This window comes from Haliotis rufescens, unplaced genomic scaffold (assembly GCF_023055435.1).
Source record: "Haliotis rufescens isolate VD_foot unplaced genomic scaffold, xgHalRufe1.0.p SCAF_13, whole genome shotgun sequence".
Classification (NCBI taxonomy): Eukaryota; Metazoa; Mollusca; class Gastropoda; order Lepetellida; family Haliotidae; genus Haliotis; species Haliotis rufescens.
The window spans coordinates 17,372,267-17,391,374 of NW_025963813.1; the positions used below are offsets into that span (position 1 = coordinate 17,372,267).

Genomic DNA, 19,108 nt, shown 5'->3' on the forward strand with positions numbered 1-19,108 from the left:
TATGACGGTGGTTCGTAAATAATCCAGTCTGGACCAAACAATTTAGTTATTATCATCAAGAGCACCGATCTACGCATTTGGGATACGATGACATGCATCAACCAAGTCAGCGAGCCAAGTCGCCTTCGTACAAGCATGGGTTGTTGAATGCCTATTCTAACCCGGATCTTCACGGGTATTTTTTTAAATAATAAGGTACAATGAAATTCTGTATATGTCCATAATAAGTGTGTATAAGTAGATGGATAATATGTCCATACACGCCAAGTAAATGGTATATGCATTAATTTAAATGCAAATGATTCAATGATGAGTTCTTTCACAAGTCCATATTTCAAGACATGTATTTGATATTCATAATAACTCCACAAAAGCTACACAATGGCAACAAAACGGTACCAGCATCACAGATACCAATAATACATGAGATACATATAATTACTATAAAGTTAAAACATGTATCTAAATAGAAAATTAGAAGGATACACTTCCGACATTTTTCGTATTTTGTTTTCGTTTGGAGAGAGAAGTTGTGATTGGTATCTGATGGGTGCAAACGGGTGTTCCCTTCCGCCCAGGCCTTGCGGCAGTGCTATAGCCCAAAATGAAACAAGCCTTGTTCAACAGGTTCAGACTGAAATTTCCATCCCACTTGGGCTCCTTTTAAATTTAAATTATAGTTTCTCGTGTCGATATGTGTCAGAAGAAATGAAATATTACAGCACTGGTGAATAGGTTATATGCGCATGTCAGCGTCGATCCTATAATATCCTTTTATGCAAAATACATATATACTGATGAATTAAGGTAGTAATACTACGCAAATATATGTCCAGATGCATACATCAGTATCATCTCGTGATCTTAATTCGTGCTTTGAGCCCTTTTTCTACCGGAGATTCTGGGGTGTTACATCACACCAGAAAGCCAGGTCCAAATTCAAGTCATAATTTCATGGTCCGTCTTGTATGTTGGAAACCAATATCGCAATATGGCTAAATATTGCTGAACGTGGTATTAACCCGATTACTCACATAATTATTCCACTTTCTACAGTCATCTACGAACACTATCTTTAAGGAGGTATATCTGTATCATCCAAATGTCCATACATATATGTCCACATTTATATGTATAAAGCAAGTCGTCCTGCACTCTTCCTTAAAAGATAAATGTTAAGTATTTCCTCTGTATAGATTTATATAATGTAATATCGTTTTAATGTAATGCTGATGCAGTAAACGTACCACAGACCTAATGCTAGAATAACATCTAATTTCTGAAATGAACATATTTTACAGAAAAAAACAGTTGTTTAAACAATAGTTATAAAATATAAGAACAAGGAGCCAAGAGCCAAATGTTGGACATATTTGTTTCGGGGTCTTATGGCAGACAAACCTGATGCCTTTAAGTATAAAGATAAGTAAGTATAGATGTTGTACATATTCAAATATGTTCGTGATTAACCAAACCTTGAAAAATATTGAAAGATGAGTGGTAACTATTTATGCCATTATTTCAAATTAGAATGAGAGCACATCAGGAAAGCATGGTACTTTAATATACGTATCTTGTTAACCCGATATTCTCTTTTAAGTAAGAGCAGCATGTATATCGAGAGTACAGGTTTGGTGCGTGACTTATCACACAGTACTTTCAGAAAGTGCGCATATTCTGTTTATCGGCAATAAATAACATAATACGATTCATACGGGTAAATACGATTTACTTCGGAACTTGTATAGATTATTTAAGGTTAGGGGGAAATGTATGTAATTAACAGAACTTTGGCCGGGTTTGAAGGATTTGGGTCCTGGCTTGGGCTTTGTGTTGGACGTGTAGACGGCATTTCAAGGTTTGACGTATCAATGATAAAAATGATGTCAGATGCAATTCTCTGCCTTTTCGGGTGATAAATTGGCTTGCCTTTGGATGTGTTTGTGGCGGGTGCCACTAGTGGATCGGAATGAGCTCGCGTTTTTGCGAGCATCCAATGTCATCATTTATTATGATGAATCATGAAACATGCTCCTGATGTTGTCGCAATGGTGCAGTTGGCGCTACTTTTGGCAAGGGTTTCTCATGATAATGGAAATGCTTATGTTGCTTTTGTTGACCGATACACATGAAAAGATATAATGTTAGTGTATATGGTCATGTAATTAAGAAACAAACGACGAGTGGGAGTTGTTTATTGTACGATAAACAACGCCAGAGACATGTTTATTTCTATATGAGATATCAACATTACGTACAGCCTCTTTGAGGGTGTTAAATTAGGAAAAAATACACGCTTTACAATATTTACCCGTACTTAAATAATGATGATTCCTTGAATAGAATCCGACAGCGGCCATGCTAGATAAATCCATTTTAGGATTTGAGTTTGGTCCCGCATATTCTCACAATTTTCTCGTCAATCATCTGTACCTTTTCTCCCAATACCAATTGTCATATCACTCTCACTTTCGGATTCTCCAGCAACATCGCGTAGCTATCTTATATCATCAAATGCCTACTTCTAATTGCTTTATCATGACGTATCCGTGTCATGTAGCAATAACATACACAAATATCGTTGACTTCGACGTTGAATAGTGTCATGAAATATGATTATCCTCTTGTTGGCAATATTTCTGGTTGATAAATCTAACATATCCTTACTTTAAGAATAGCGGCTATACATTATTATATCCCTTATCAGGTCTCTGTAACATTTGCAAAATGATACAAATATAAAAATACAACTGAACCTAAATCTAATGTTTTAATATCCTTACGTTGCTGAGTGCAGCATTAAACAACAAACAAGTAGTGAAGTAGTCCTCCACACTATACATTCAGTGAAGAAGCCCATGAACATATGAACTATGTAACATACATTCATGGAAATTAGATGAACAGTTGAAGTTAGCAAATGATATTATTCGGTCGAACGTCTATCAGCCATCTATTCTATTCATGAAGAACATTTCACGTGGGACCAACAGAGGGAATTATGACTATCGACTTGCTAATTATCTTTTTTATATTCATGCCAGCTCAAACGATCTATTGGCTTGATTTATTGATATGGTATCCACAAAATAAGTAGGATCCGATTTTGTCCGTTTTTGTTGAAATAAAACTGAATTATATTTGCTGTTTACATATCAAAGTTTGCCAAATTGTTACAAAATGTTTGCCCACAGCAAGGCTACGTATCCCCAACATATTGTACTAGGCACAGTATCACTGGACTGAGGGAGGGCGGTATTCCTCCTTGTGGGTCACCTGCTTGGCAATATGGGACGGGAAATCTGCAGGGGGTGAGGGCAGTTAAGTTGATGGTACAGACAGATAAGAGAGATCATTTTACAAATGTGAAACCTCAGTCCACAAAGGAAGAGGCGAAAGCTGAAAGTTCGTGAGGTTTACAGAACAAAGGCAGTTATTTCTAGTTTCTTACTGACTCTCGAAGATACATTTAATAAAACAATTAATGCGTGTGTGTGTGTGTGTGTGTGTGTGTGTGTGTGTGTGTGTGTGTGTGTGTGTGTGTGTGTGTGTGTGTGTGTGTGTGTGTGTGAATTGTACACCATAAAAATGGCTACGTATGTAGTTGGGGTAGATATGTTAAAAGCCCGGCCAGTATGACCTTTGAGTCACTACAGTTTCAGTCATTAAAATGCGTAAAACAGTATTTGAGTGAAAGAAAACACTATAAGTGAGTGAAACAAAAGATTCACATTCTTCTTTCCCCACCATTATGTCCACGTCAGCCAGCATGGATCCATGCGCATGCTTTCATACATAATCCATCCTCCCACCATTCCCCAACATCCATCGAACTATAACTATATCCGCCCTCATGTATCGGTATTCGTGCTTTCATACATACATACACCCCCCTACCATTCCCCTACATCCATCGCAGTATAACTATGACTATAACCGCCTTCGTGCATCCGCACTTATGTTCACGTTGCATTGCATATGCATCGAATTACACGTTTAAAATATCGTAAATATTTTACATCATGTACATATTATATATCAGCAAACATAGAGTATTATAACGCAATAGATTTCATCCGTCAAAACATCACAGAAAGAGGGGCAGCCTGGAATTTTACAATGGCATCTGAATGCACTAAGACGTTCAACTGGTCAGGAGGTGAGAGTTGCGGAAGATTACGGTAAACTTCAGTTACAGATCTCCATTACGAATATCGAAGTATGAATAAAGATCACAGCTTGCTATGTCGTGTACTTCATTCCTGCAGAATTAGCAATGTCCTTAGCTCTAAATTGTATGTCTAAATGCTTATGTAGACAAGGACCCAAATGTATATAGGCATGACCATATTATATTCTACGCAAATATCACCACATTTAAAAAGAAAGCTAGATTGAGTCTTTGAAGGGCATTAAGAACTGATACACACAAGGAAAAATATTTATGGATGTCAACGGAGGAACACTGCGTTTCGGAATATATACTTTCTCCTTCATCAGGTGAATATTATTAAATGCTAAGAGGCAGAGAACATATATTTGTACCTGTAAGAACAACAAAAGTAAAAAGATAGCAAAGAAGGGAACGCAACAAGGGAAGCCTACAGATAACTGGCGCTGATTTACCCGCCTCCCGTTTGCCCATTGTCCATTTCCCATTACCAATCATTCATAAGTTAAGTTTTGGCTTTAATTTGTCCATTGATAATCAACCATCAACGTCTATTATCTCCACCCTAAAAATATGTAGTGTACTGAGAAAGTGGTATCCAAATATAATGTGTGTTACTGTTGACAACTTTCTTAAAGGCATTGTTGGTTCAAAGCTTTCGGCCATAGAAGCCGTGCCATTTTTCTCTTGTCAGAGGAGAACACAAAGTATACGTCATCTGGACTAACATTTTTGGTTCGGTGGCTGGGTTAGATCGCCAACTTTGTGTTCTGGCGATTGGGTGCCCCACTCACAGTGTGGGTTCAAATCCCGGACGGGACTCAACCCAAGAAAGTACGAGAATCTGTACTTCACTCAGAAAGTGTTATCCCAATTATAACATTTGTTGTCAAGAAAGCACAATAAATGTATATTCGGCTTTGGATAGGTAATGATATCACAGACATATACGGATATTGATGATGACTTGGAGGAGCTTCGTAGCGCACGTCTTCTCAATTCAGGGATTGGTAAATCCAAATATGTGTGTGCGCGTGCGTGCGTGCGTGCGTAAATGTGGGCCTGTTGGATGTTACATAAAACATTCGTCTTGAGCGTGATGGTAGTTCGAGTTGGATAAGCATGTTAACTATATGATCTTCTTTAGGCAGAGAATGCCGCGCATGAATGTATTGATTCCTAGGTACATGGGGCCTTTTCGTCCCCAGGAATACCCACAGTGGAGACTTCAATGGGTATAGGGTGTACACAATATGCTGCCTGGTAGATTGTGTGTCATCAGACCGGACAACGTTGGTCTTTGACTGATTGTGGCGTAAAACACACTTATTCATTTACTTATATCGGAAATTGAATGTTCATCTTAATTGTTATTGTTGAACATGTAATATATTTTTAAAGAATAAAACAGTGACATAATAACTACAACTTTATGTGAGTGCGAGTAGCTTTTTTGGAATGAGATGTATAAGTCTTATAAAGTTGTAAGCTTCTTCACAACCGTGTAACTATGAATTGACTTTATTGGGTAATCAAAAAAGAGAAAGGACCTAAAATAGCCAAATTTCATACGATTTCACTTGTCCACCATCTTGGATGCAAGGCGAAAACATTTCAGCGCGTTTGAAGCCACTGAGAATGCCCCCTGCAGAGTTGGACGAACATTCTGCGGTGGCGCGGCTGAGTTGACTAGAGGCTATCAGCAGTATTTACTGTCCAGGTTATTTAGGTCCGTTGTTTGTGTGTGTGTGTGCGTGTGCGTGTGTGTGTGTACGTGTTTGCGTGCGTGCGTGCGTGCGTGTGTGGGGTGGGGGCGTGGGGGTGAGATGGGGGGGGGTAGATGATAGATTTAGCAACAAGTAAGGTCATCTTGAGTGGGAGGGTATTCGCTGATGGATTAGCATATGAACTATGGTTCTCATTAGGCAGAAAATGAGGATCCACGATGTTCGACCTGGTAGAAGTGTGTTATCAAACCTCACAGCATTGTTTTTTTGACTGACTGTAGCGTCAAAACAAACTCAATCATTTACTTGAACTGAATGTTCATCTTAATTGTTATGGATAGTCACGGAGCCATGATCCAGAAAACAGGGTGTCATTAGATAGAAATAAACTAAGTAATAATAGGATTACCAGAAAAACGGGGTTTTACACACAAGCCAATAAACTTCGCTCATTAACACCAGATTAAGTCAGTACAAGATTGAAAACTGCCCCATAATTATGTATGACATGCTTTTCGGGTATTGCTACATTCATATGTGAAAACACAGTTATTAAAATGAAGAGCAAAACTGATGAAAGTTACCAATAAACGTGTATAAGTGTTATATCGTCACTGCAAAAATAATGATTGTTTGTCTTTAGTACTAACATTCAAATACGTTATATCTGTATTAGCGATATTGTCTTCGTTCCCCCGTGATTCAATCGTTAGCCGTACTATCTCGTAGTATAATAAATTGAATTTCTGAAGACATCACGATACAGTTTTTACGATGCATCACGTCTGCACTAGCGCTTGATAACAGCCTTGTGTTTGGGTGTTTCTGTGGTTTAAATTGCTGCTCTTGATATTGTTGATTAAACTTTGATACTATAAACAATATAATGTTATGTGAGAGGTTGACTTTAGAACGGTAACATACTAATAGTATATAGGATGACATAAACAGAACAATGAGAAGTTCGTCCAGATTAGTGTATAGGCAACATTTAATAATTAAAATAATTACATTCAACAACTCCCCTTTTAAGTCCATTTTCCTGACTTATAAGTAAATGCAAGAACAATCGGCCGGAATACATTGTATAGTTCTTGTCCACTTCTATATGACTATACAGCATACAATAAGCTATCGGGTCCCGTTCGGTTTGGGTGGCAGCCTAGATAGCCATAGAATAGTTTCATCTTGGAATCTCCCATATCACTGGGGATCCTCTTCAATTTAAATGGAGTTAACTTGTTACGATTCCGAACCTTCACGTGACTGTGTTTATGAATCATTGTCAAATAGTGGTGACATTAAATCTAGGAAACAATACGCGAAATCGCGCATGCACAGAACGGAAATTTGGTCAAGGCATTAAGTAATCAGCATGCGCAGAACGATTGATTTCAGTACTTCCGCTTAGCGCTTCGAGTGCAGCGTCAAACGCGGGCCTGTAATCTAACACGCGAGGACTGACCAATGAAATCTGAGAAGTAGAAATGCCGGTAGACGCTGTTGCTTGATTGACAATGTCAATCAAGAAAGGGAGGAGCTTAACGGTATCGTTCTCTCCCAGTAAATTCCGATGTCAAATAACGACGTTATTTGGACGGAAAAACGATGGTTTGAAAACGTCCAAATAACGTCGTTTTTCCGTCCAATGACCATATACGGAAAAAAACGACGTTTTCGTGTTTGCAGTGTCACAAACACACGCACACACACGCACGTGAAGATTCCGGGGTAGAATAGGTCTTCAGCAACCCATGCTTGCCTTAAAAGGCGATATTCTTGTCGTAAAAGGTGACTAAAGGGATCGGGAGGTCAGGCTCGCTGACTTGGTTGATGCAGGTCATCGATCCCAATTGCGTGGATCGATGCTCATGATATTAATCACTGGATTGTCTGGTCAAAACTCGATTATTTACAGACCGCCGTCATATAGCTGGAATATTGCTGAGTGCGGCGTTAAACAATAAACAAACAAACACGCACGCACACGCACACGCACACACACACACATACAAACAACCAAGCAAACAAAGAAACACACACACACAAACAGGCACGTCGCTATAAAAGTGCAATAATCTTGAACGCGACGTGAAAAAATCGGACTATAAAAAGCACACACACACACACACACACACACACACACACACACACACACACACCACACACACGTTTCATCGCACTCCAGCGTTGTGGTACGTTCATCATGCGATCAACCACTAGTTTGTCTCCCATGCATGTCGCGATATAAATGCAATAATCTTGAACACGACGTTAAACACCATTTCACCTCACCTCACACCGTTCATGATTTATAGACATTTTATAGATACCAATATGTTTAAAAAAACATAATAAAGATACAGCTATCTAAAAATACACGCCATGCTTGCGGAGCTCAGACGAATTTGACATCATAAAAGTGCTGGTAGGTAGATAAAGTGTCTGACGTTAATGGGAAAACAGATGTCTGTAACCTTACCTTGATAAGGTTCAATCGTTTCTCTGTTCATCAGCTGGATGTTTGCTACACAGCGAGAAAGCGAGAACAGACAGCTGATGAAGTGGCTAACATGTGTCATTCTATACGCCTCACACTTTCCCCTCGGAACAATTAAGGCATGATCGTCTTGAAAGGCAAAACGCTGTTGGTAAGATCCACGACAAAGACGGTGGTTTCTTTAATGGTATCCTTGATTATCGATCTGAAGTGATTCTATATGGTTGAATCAACATGCAGTTTATGTACAGGTACCTTGAAGTAATTTCATCACCACCCTGCATTTTTACATTTTAAAACCGTCAATGGTCAATCAGGCGATTTACAGACATGCAATGGGTCTTTGACATCAATTTTTGCGAACCTTTCAGAAATGGTGAAAGACGTTCGCGTTTCCTTGATGGTCGTTAGAGCAACACCTGCATTAATCTTCATCCCTCACCCTTCATCCATGTGACATCCTCTTCTTACACATGAATCACAAACACACCACTCTTAAGTTTATCCATGCCAACATTTTGCTTCTTTAAGGCTTGAGGCTTTTGTATTCAATTCACAGTTCAGTTTTTAGCGTCTAATTATGCACGCATCGCTTGTACTTCGGCACACAGAGATCACAGGGTATTTATAAAACTGGAAATGCGGAATTGCCGCGTTTTCGGAACCTGTAAAATTATTTCATTTGCCCGATGTCAGTACTTTCCGATACATTTATCTGTGAAAATGCTCCTACATTGAACATTAACCCACCGTGACGACCATGTGGAAGAATTAACAAAGAAATAACGTTATTAATTTTGTAACATGACATGTACAACACTTATTGCGTAGCGTTGCTCATAGCAACGTCTCAACGAAATGCCATGAAGAGCAAGGCGGCAATCTGTGCGGCTATAACATCGTTAACGTTCATAATGACATCAGTGCAACAAGACAATATGATTATTGTTTGGTTTACATGACCACAGCAGTTATGGCACGACTGGACAGTCTAACGTGTCATTTTCATGTCTACAAATATCGTGTGACATACTGGTCCTATTTTTGTAAATAAGTATGGCATCACTCATCAATCAAGAAATGTGTATAAATGGATCACAAAGGATTACTTTCTCAAAATATGAAAGCAACAAGCCTTTGAAATAATCATAAACAACCTTTACTAAAGGCCGAGTGCTTTGTACGATTCCAACTATATCAGAAGCACGTGTTTAAGAATCACTATCAAATAGTGATGATACGAAGTGTTCGCTTAAAGGTTGCATACCCTGCCCAACCGGTGGCACCAATCACAAACACATGCAAAGGCAACCTGTTTCATCGTGGGCAATTGTCCAGAAATGAAGTCTTGTATTTAACATTTTGCTTCGGGTTTCTTCTGTATGAAGATATTGAACATGACTTGAAGTTGTCTGGATGCCATTATCGACCCATATTATGAAAGTTAAAATACATAGTTTTATAGCATTTTTCGCAATTCTTCCAGATATGTCTTAAATAATATGGTTTGGTTATGATATCCATGTTGGAATGACACAACAAACAAAACATTGCAGTTAAAGCAACATTTCAGTCTCTTTTACCATTCGAAGTGTACGCTGTCCAAGCACACACCGTCATCCTTGCTGCCACTGGCATCTTAATGACATCTTAGATGTGGTGACTTCCGCGCGCAGGACATAATGGCGTTGAGCAATGAGGCGGTGAGCGCCCTTATTGGACTACTCGGGGTTGGGGTTACAAATGTGATGTGATGTAATGTACTTATAGTAATTTCATTAAATATGTGTAATTTGCCAGCAATGGAATCACAACACCATTAAGAACACAAACACGTGTCAGCAAGTCAAAACTACTTGTTCAATTAAATGTTCAACTAAATGCTAGAAGGCAGTTACACATTCAGTGGATGTCGACTAATGTCTGAAATATGTTGATGCCAAAATAGTATAAAACTCTTTCAGAAAATCTCTTAAATAGTGACCCATTCATCTGTACATGTGTTTATATTGGAAGTAAAAAAGAACAATTTCAATGAACAATTTAATTAATTTTTTTAAAATCATCGTTGAAATATGGCAGTTCTTGAAGGCCCAAACGACCTTAACCCAATGTCCTGTACATGTGACATTGACAAGTAAACACTCCTACGGGGTGTATACATATACAAGCCAGATAGCACGTATGTACTGTGTCGCTGAAAGCCAATGAACAATACATGCTTCGCCTTTTCTAAGTTAAGCCATAGACATAAACACGAACCGGAAAACGTTTGATGATATTTTATATCTTGCAGCAGTTTCTTATGTTGCACATGAGCACATATTCCTGCAGGGCCAGGCGCTTATCATCAATGTTGGGTAGACATTGATTATCTCCAGAAACCACAGATATTGGAGCAAGCCACCTGCCGGCAAAGAAATGGGTTATGTCGAGACCGTTTGTATCAGCCTAAGACTTACGTGATATCGGAGCCCAAAATACATTGCCTTACATTGACCCAACTGAAATGTTCGGCGTTTCGGAGGTTTACGCTGTATTATATATTGAAAATGAAGGATAAACCTTTTCTTTCTAGCTCTGCAACAAGCGTAGGATCAACTTTTCAGCGGCTCTCAGGCAGCTTGGGTTGTTTGCTCCCCAGGGAGATGGCAAAGAAAAGCGAGTGGACCGGGGTTAAAATGGTGCACTTTGAGGAAGATATCTCGCAAGAGAAAAGTCCAATTCAAGTGGATCACCATTATATTAATGTACAGATTAAAATAAAAAATGCAGCAAAAGGGGTTTGGGTGATCCTGGCACAGTCAAGATGGTAAGGCTCATCACCAGCTGAGGGCCCTTGCACACTCAACACGCTGCCAGAAAGCGAATGGGACTTCCGCAAGGAAGTGCTGCCTCGTAGTACCCACCCAGACCTTTTTGGAGAATGTGAAGACTCCCCAACACTGCAGCCTTCGGCATTACCCAGATTGTCAGAAGGGCTGTAATCCTGGCAGCAAATCCGGTTCTTGAAATTAGTGTCAAAAGGGACAGACAATGCAGTGATATAACTGCTTCATTAGATTTATCAAAAAGTGAGCGAGTGGTGTTTAACTCCGCTTTTAACAATATTCCAGGTATATTGCGGCGTGTCAGCTTAATGTGGGAGGAAAACCCGAAGTGATGCAGGTTTCAGACGTTCACAACTTCAGTGACACCAACACGCACGGGTATGGTGCTGACAAACCAAGAATCATAATCAAGGCGAACCGGGATTCGAACCCACAATCATAGGTTTCTGGTGTGCCCAAGGGACGCAACTCTGCACAGCGAATCGCGGCGCCTTAGACAACTGGGCCACCCGTGCCCCCAGATTTATCAAATAGGGCAAGATCAGGTTTGTAAGCTTGGATAGGTCTGAGGCTGTATACGGGCCTATTCCACACACAAAAATGTGTGTCAAAACCACCAGTGTGGCGAAGACGGTAATAAAAGGATCGAGCCACTCCATGGCCATCATGTTGCTTAAGATGCTGTGTTCTGTGCCAAATCTTGGGATGTAATGGCAATGTGTTGGACAGTCTCACTGAATTCATTTCATAATCTACATTTCATATTTCCATTTTGATGCAAAATCACTCATTGACGGTTTCGAGTGGGAAGTTTTTGTTTCTTTGTTATTTAACGCCGAACGTTCAACGCAAAATGACGGCGATCTGTAAATATTGGTATTGACATTAACATTGTGTCCCACATCCTTGGCTCGTTTAAGAAAACTGTGGAATGTTTTGCTTATATTATTATCATTATTTTGTTGTTGTTGTTGTTGTTGTTGTTGTTATCATTTTACATCGGCTGAAATCACTGTTTCACGAGAGCAGTTCAAAACAACTTAAGTTTATGATGTTTCGAATTAACGTTATTATTTTGATCATGATACTGAAATCAATGCATAAAGAGATGTCAGGATATTCTCTGCACTCGGATTATTTAGAAGCGGACCTCAATACCTACAACTGATCAAAAGAGGCGACTACATGGAAAGGGTGGCCAGGCTGTGTGGCCTACGGTATGTCATCGTACCCCCACGGCATTGAAGTTGTGCAGAGTTTCAATCACAGTTTTTACATGTCATTTCAGAAAGCACAGTAAGGCATTTCTGAAAACGGTGTAAGACAACAAACAAAACAAACTCGACAAACCTGGATGGTGAGCGCAAAATATGCATTTTACTGCCTCATCATCAAAAGACACTGAGGAAGACTTTTGGTTAAATGATAAGACAAACACAATTATTTTGACTCCTGTCTGTAAAGAAACAAATTGTCATTTGTCCCCAGTCATCACCTCGCCATCGATTCCACTCAATGAACCTTAGTTCTGTTTGATCTTCCCTTGTTAACAGCTTATTTAAGAATGCAAACATTTCATTAACTCGCCTATCAGTTTGATGCACGATTACTTCCGCTATTGATTCATAGAAGCATCCCCAATACACTCACAGATGGGAAGGAATCCAGGTGTTCCTGCCATGAATATCCTCAGGGCGAGGTGTCATCATCTGACACATCATTTTCTATCAAAGCAAAATCTACCAGGGTGGTAAAATAAAGTATAATTATGTCGCTCGAGGTTCGTTTCCTTCAGCAGTAATCTCGACACAAGGAAAAAAGTGCAATTGGTGTTACGTACTTTTAAAATGCATCGCAAGAAAAAAAACCTCAGCTATTACTTCACATTCAATTATTTTCTTAATCGGGTTTTGGAACATATCTTAACCCTGGGATTCACTGAATTGAGTTAAAAGAGCTGTAAAAGGCCAGTCAGGTCGAGCGGTTTCCCTCCCCATCCCAGACAACACAGAATATTTCACATGTATGTTTCTAACTTCAAGGCGCTGACGCTCTTTTTTTCTTTTTTAGAATACGCATTCTCATCTCACACTCGTCCTGCGTTATTTTAGTTTAGACAGTTTTGAATCAAAATTAATACCCTAAAACGATAACTATTGAAAGTATTTTAAAACTCTTGAGACATTTCTGTTAGTTGTAAAACACCTTCCATGTCTTGTTTTGATTGAGCCATCATCCTCAGCACATACGCGATATCTTAATGTGCAAAGATAATCTTGATAACAGTCGGTATGGCAGTCTGCTGGATCTCGGAGCTGTTAATGTTCGAAGCTTCAGCTCACACTGATCAGCTTCTGATAACTGGCATCTGTCGGGAGACGCGTTCCTCATAACGACTCGCCCAGTAGTTTGAGATAACAAGTTAGACATATCCACACCATGGACCACACGCTTCAAACTTTCTGGACTAACGGTTACAGACACTTTCTTCAAGGATGAAAGAGAACGATACAACATCAGCTGTTGAAGAGGTATCAATCGATGAGTTATATAGTGTATATTTGTGTGGTCATTTACGCTAATGAATGGGTATTAGTATTACACAAAGAAACGTATACTCTAATTACAGGAATACATTGCATGTGCATCTAGACGCCTATCTGTTAACTGTTTATATCGATATATATGTTTGATAATACAAAGGTATTGGTATGGATTGGTTTTGGTTCTGCACAGATGCATTTAACATTGTGGCGAGTATTAACTCAAAACCATTCGAACATCAAACGTTAGACCTTGAGAAAATTTTATCTGTGTTTAATTGACAAAACTCTCAAGACCAACCATGACCTACAACGAATTCATTTGAACCATCTTGATATCGGTAGGGACTCTTGACTGTTTGCTGTCGATCTTAGAAGTAGCCATGGAATTTTATACTTAACGTGAATAAGCTCGTTATGGATCAAACTGGCCGTTGGTGGTCATTCAAGTTCTCCTTAAAGCTTGAAAGGTTTCTTTGTTGATAGGTGAAACGGAGTGAAACAATTCTTTTCTATCATTCTAATTTTTGGAAAAGAGTCTTGGCTTTGTTCTTTCGAAATAACAGACAAACATGTTTGTTTAAGATCGAACTGAAACACAAAGGATCTCCTTACATCCGTGAGAGGCGTTAAATTGTGATCAATGCAGAATACTGCATCAGGTGTGACTTGATCCATAAGGCAAAATAGAACATCATTCCTACTCGAAGAATCCTCTTTAAAAATTCATACCGGATATGCCGTCATCCAAAGTGTTATGTACAGATCTTTTGGTTTTGTATCTACACTCTAACATAACTGTCACAATGGTGAAAATATATGTCTAGGATCCCCCATTTATATTAGCCAATAAATGTATATGGCATACTTTACGAAGCCATTCTTGAAACATGGCAATGCCTTTGAGGGACTTGTGGTTAAAGTGTATTTTGTCACATAGAAGGGCGAGTTCGATTCCCCCAATGGTTATGATATATGCCTGAAGCCAGTTTTTTGATGTTTCCCCTCATGACATTGCTGGGAGAGAATTCTCCATCTTTTGCCCATTGATTCAAAAGGTTTCTTCTTCTTAATGTACTTTGTAGGTGCATCTTAATGCGTTTCCTCATGGAGTCATGTTGACTTTCAACTACATGTCACAAGGCACTATTCAACCTCATAATGCTGCTGCCTTTTGTACAAGCTATCCTGCAGCTAATTGTTCATGTTACCTACACTAAATCCATACCAAACAAATGAGGCGATTCATGGATATATACATATATATAATAGAGATTGCGAGAATTGTTCAATAGGCATCATGACATCGATGGGTGACTGTTCTCTGATGATCCTTCGATAGCAAACACTGTGATGTATCATTGCCAGAATTGTTCAATTACCATCATGACATCGATGGGTGACTGTTCTCTGATGATCCTTCTATGGCAAACACTGTGATGTATCATTGCCAGAATTGTTCAATAAGCATCATGACATCGATGTGTGACTGTTCTCTGATGACTCTTCTATGGCAAACACTGTGATGTATCATTGCCAGAATTGTTTAATAAGCATCATGACATCGATGGATGACTGTTCTCTGATGATTCTTCTATGGCAAACACTGTGATGTATCATTGCCAGAATTGTTCAATAAGCATCATGACATCGATGTGTGACTGTTCTCTGATGATCCTTCTATGGCAAACACTGTGATGTATCATTGCCAGAATTGTTTAATAAGCACCATGACATCGATGGGTGACTGTCCTCTGATGATCCTTCTTTGGCAAACACTGTGATGTATCATTGCCAGAATTGTTCAATAAGCATCATGACATCGATGGGTGACTGTCCTCTGATGATCCTTCTTTGGCAAACACTGTGATGTATCATTGCCAGAATTGTTCAATAAGCATCATGACATCGATGGGTGACTGTCCTCTGATCATCTTTCCTTGGCAAACACTGTGATGTATCATTGCCAGAATTGTTCAATAGGCATCATGGCATCGATGGGTGACTGTTCTCTGATCATCTTTCTTTGGCAAACACTGTGATGTATCATTGCCAGAATTGTTCAATTGGCATCATGGCATCGATGGGTGACTGTCCTCTGATGATCCTTCTTTGGCAAACACTGTGATGTATCATTGCCAGAATTGTTCAATAGGCATCATGGCATCGATGGGTTACTGTTCTCTGATCATCTTTCTTTGGCAAACACTGTGATGTATCATTGCCAGAATTGTTCAATAGGCATCATGGCATCGATGGGTGACACTCCTCTGATGATTCTTCTTTGGCAAACACTGTGATGTATCATTGCCAGATTTGTTCAATAAGCATCATGACATCGACGAGTGACTGTTCTCTGATGATCCTTCTTTGGCAAACACTGTGATGTATCATTGCCAGATAAGCACTATGACATCGATGATACTTGTCCCTTGTTATCGTTTTATGGCACATGGTCCGTTCGATGACAGACACACATCACATCATTGGATGATGCAATATCGTCTTTATGCCATTTATGTCATAGTTTGAAATGTACAATATAACCGTATATATATATATATATCGTGCTTCCTTCAACTGGCCATCGATACCTTTTGTCGTATCCGTACACAGTATGCATGTAAACCGATACCTTCATTCATGAAAAACACGCTCCTCTGTTGAAAACTTAGAAATGGAGTTTATACTGGACATTTGATCTTGATGTGTTACATGTGAAATAGGCACAATTCCCTGTCTCATCCTTAAGATCTCTGTGATGATAAAGTAGACCTTACGTATTGTCTTAAATACCTAAACACACGTTGGTACAGTGTTGTTATTCGCTCCTTTCGGTACGGGAATTATTTTCTATTTTCGAAGTTGTTTAGCGAGGGCATTGCAGAGAGTCTCGCGTTTATATCCTTTGTATATGTGATGTACCAATAGAACTATGACTCAATACGTACATACACATATGAACTCAAGTTAGTCAATTAACCTTAACGCTTAAGCTTGACCTCAATCACGATTTAGGTATCAACGTACGTCAGTGTTACTTGTTCTTATAATTATTCGCCATGGAAAATATGTATTTATGCTTCCATAATGCCTAATTATTGAAATATTACATTATGAACTCAAGTTAGTCAATTAACCTTAACGCTCAAGTTTAGCCTCAATCACGTTTTAGTTAACAATGTACGTCAGTGTTACTTGATCTTATAATTATTCACCATGCAAAATATATATAAAGGCTAAGATAACGCCTAATTATCGAAATATTTTCTCTAATTATCGTAATATGTAAAGTAATGCAAACAATATTCCAAACGTTGAAAACAATCAGTTTGAAAACATTTTCGGATTCGTAAAAATGAATTGTCAACATAACTCTTACCTGAAACATGGAATGCCGAACCTTATGTTTATGTTTTTATTGTACCCTTTACCCTTTCGACAGAGTATGGAGGATAAACGTCCCACTACTTCACTGAAAATGTCGTGAAAGTAAGTTATTACTTCTCACTCCCTTAATACTACCGTTATATTCCTTCATGACGTTGTAACCCCTATTTTAAGATCACGATCAAAGAGAAAATGACAGTGTCGTTGACTGGAGATATCCATCTTGTTGATTGATGTGGAAACAATGCATGCTAACTTACGTAACGTTCAAAACTCCGAGATAAATTTTGATACCTTATGAATAAACATAATGATGTTATCATCCAACTAATCTAGCCCCTAAGCCAGCGCAGACACTGATGGACATTTCATAACAACAGGGCATATTAGTAACCAGAGAAGACCTTTGAATAATCACTGTTGCTTTTGAGAGGGTGGAATCTTTAATTGATGTCATAGACTTTAACCCTACTAATTCATGATTAGGAAGTGTTGTATTTGTTCGAGGAGAATGGTATCACAAATCCTGTACACTGTGGTCGATTAGTGTACAGTTTTGGTGGAAGAAACACACGATTCTTTTTGCAAGGGTAGGGAAGCTGCATTAGCTTAATGATTGATTGAGTGAGTATGGTTTTACGCCGCTTTTAGCAATATTCCAGAAATATCACGGCGGGGGACACCAGAAATGGGCTTCACACATTGTACCCATGTCGGGAATCGAACCCGGGTCCTCGGCGTGACGAGCGAACGCTTTAACCTCTAGGCTACCCGACCGCCCCTTAGCTTAATGAACGTGCTTCCGAGGAGAGGCTGGATGACGGAAGATGTCCCTGATTATAAGTACCTGTACAATACATAATTGTGCCCTTTCTATGAAATGTAAAAGTTATTTAGACGTTTGTAGATATACAGATATGTTAAAGTACAGAATGGAATTGCATCACTGTAGTGTGTGTTTATTGTTTAACGCCGCACGCAACAATATTCCAGCGTCATGTATAAGTAGCTCAGTGGTTGACGCCTTCAATCACTAAACAGGAGAGCCGGTTCTATTTCCTCAACTTTGGTGTCCCAACCGGGATGATACTTGCTAAGTATCGTAAAAATAATACTTACCCACTAATCTGACAACGTTCGTTCCTTTATATATGAGACAATAACTACTTCACGGGCTATGCTTGTCGTAAGAGGCGACTAACGGTGTCGGGTGGTCAGGCTCGATGACTTCGATGATGCATGTCATCGTGTCCCAATTGCGTGGATCGATGCTCATCACATCAATCACTGTATTGTCTGATGCAGACTCGATTATTTAAAGACAGCCGTCATATAGCTGGAATATTGCTGAGTGCGGCGTTAAACAACAAACAAACAAACAATACTTCACGGGAACGCACCAATATATTTTTGGTATGCATTTCTGTGTATCTCACAAGAACAAATTATGTGTTACATGATTATTTCCCATTGACAACAGGCTGATGTTCTTGAAGATGTCGTGGAGTACCTAAGTACATCATACTTCTGTTCAATCAAGCCTAAGAGGTTTCAGACTGTTATATGGCTTCATAAATGTTATCTTAATGTAGAACACGTTTGAAGTAGGGAGAATTTTCCCTCCTTCAATCAGCCATGTTGCGTTTGTAACTTGAAGCACAGACATACCTGAACACAAACTAAATGCCTCCAGATACATTTTATATTCCGAGATTGTAAATACATGCAAACCGAGATTACATTCTACATTGATTCGGACATGTGTGGCTCTGTGTATGTGTTTAAAGTCTATTATAAAAAGTAAACAGATTGATGTTAACATAATGTTAACTTCTGTTTAAATAAAGAGCAAAGCTTCAAGCATTGCATATCTCAAGTTTTCGAGTTTTCTCATTTATATTTATATTGGAACTAATACAAGCTTTTAAGCGAAACTCTCCGTTTAC

At 39.0% G+C, this 19,108-nt stretch overlaps 1 protein-coding gene across 1 annotated transcript in view; it reads right to left on the reverse strand.

Moving 5' to 3' along the window:
• The window catches only part of LOC124132228 (orexin receptor type 2-like), a 119,086-nt gene that overhangs the window by 97,008 nt on the left and 2,970 nt on the right, over nucleotides 1–19,108 (reverse strand). The gene's annotated exons all lie outside the window — the stretch shown is intronic.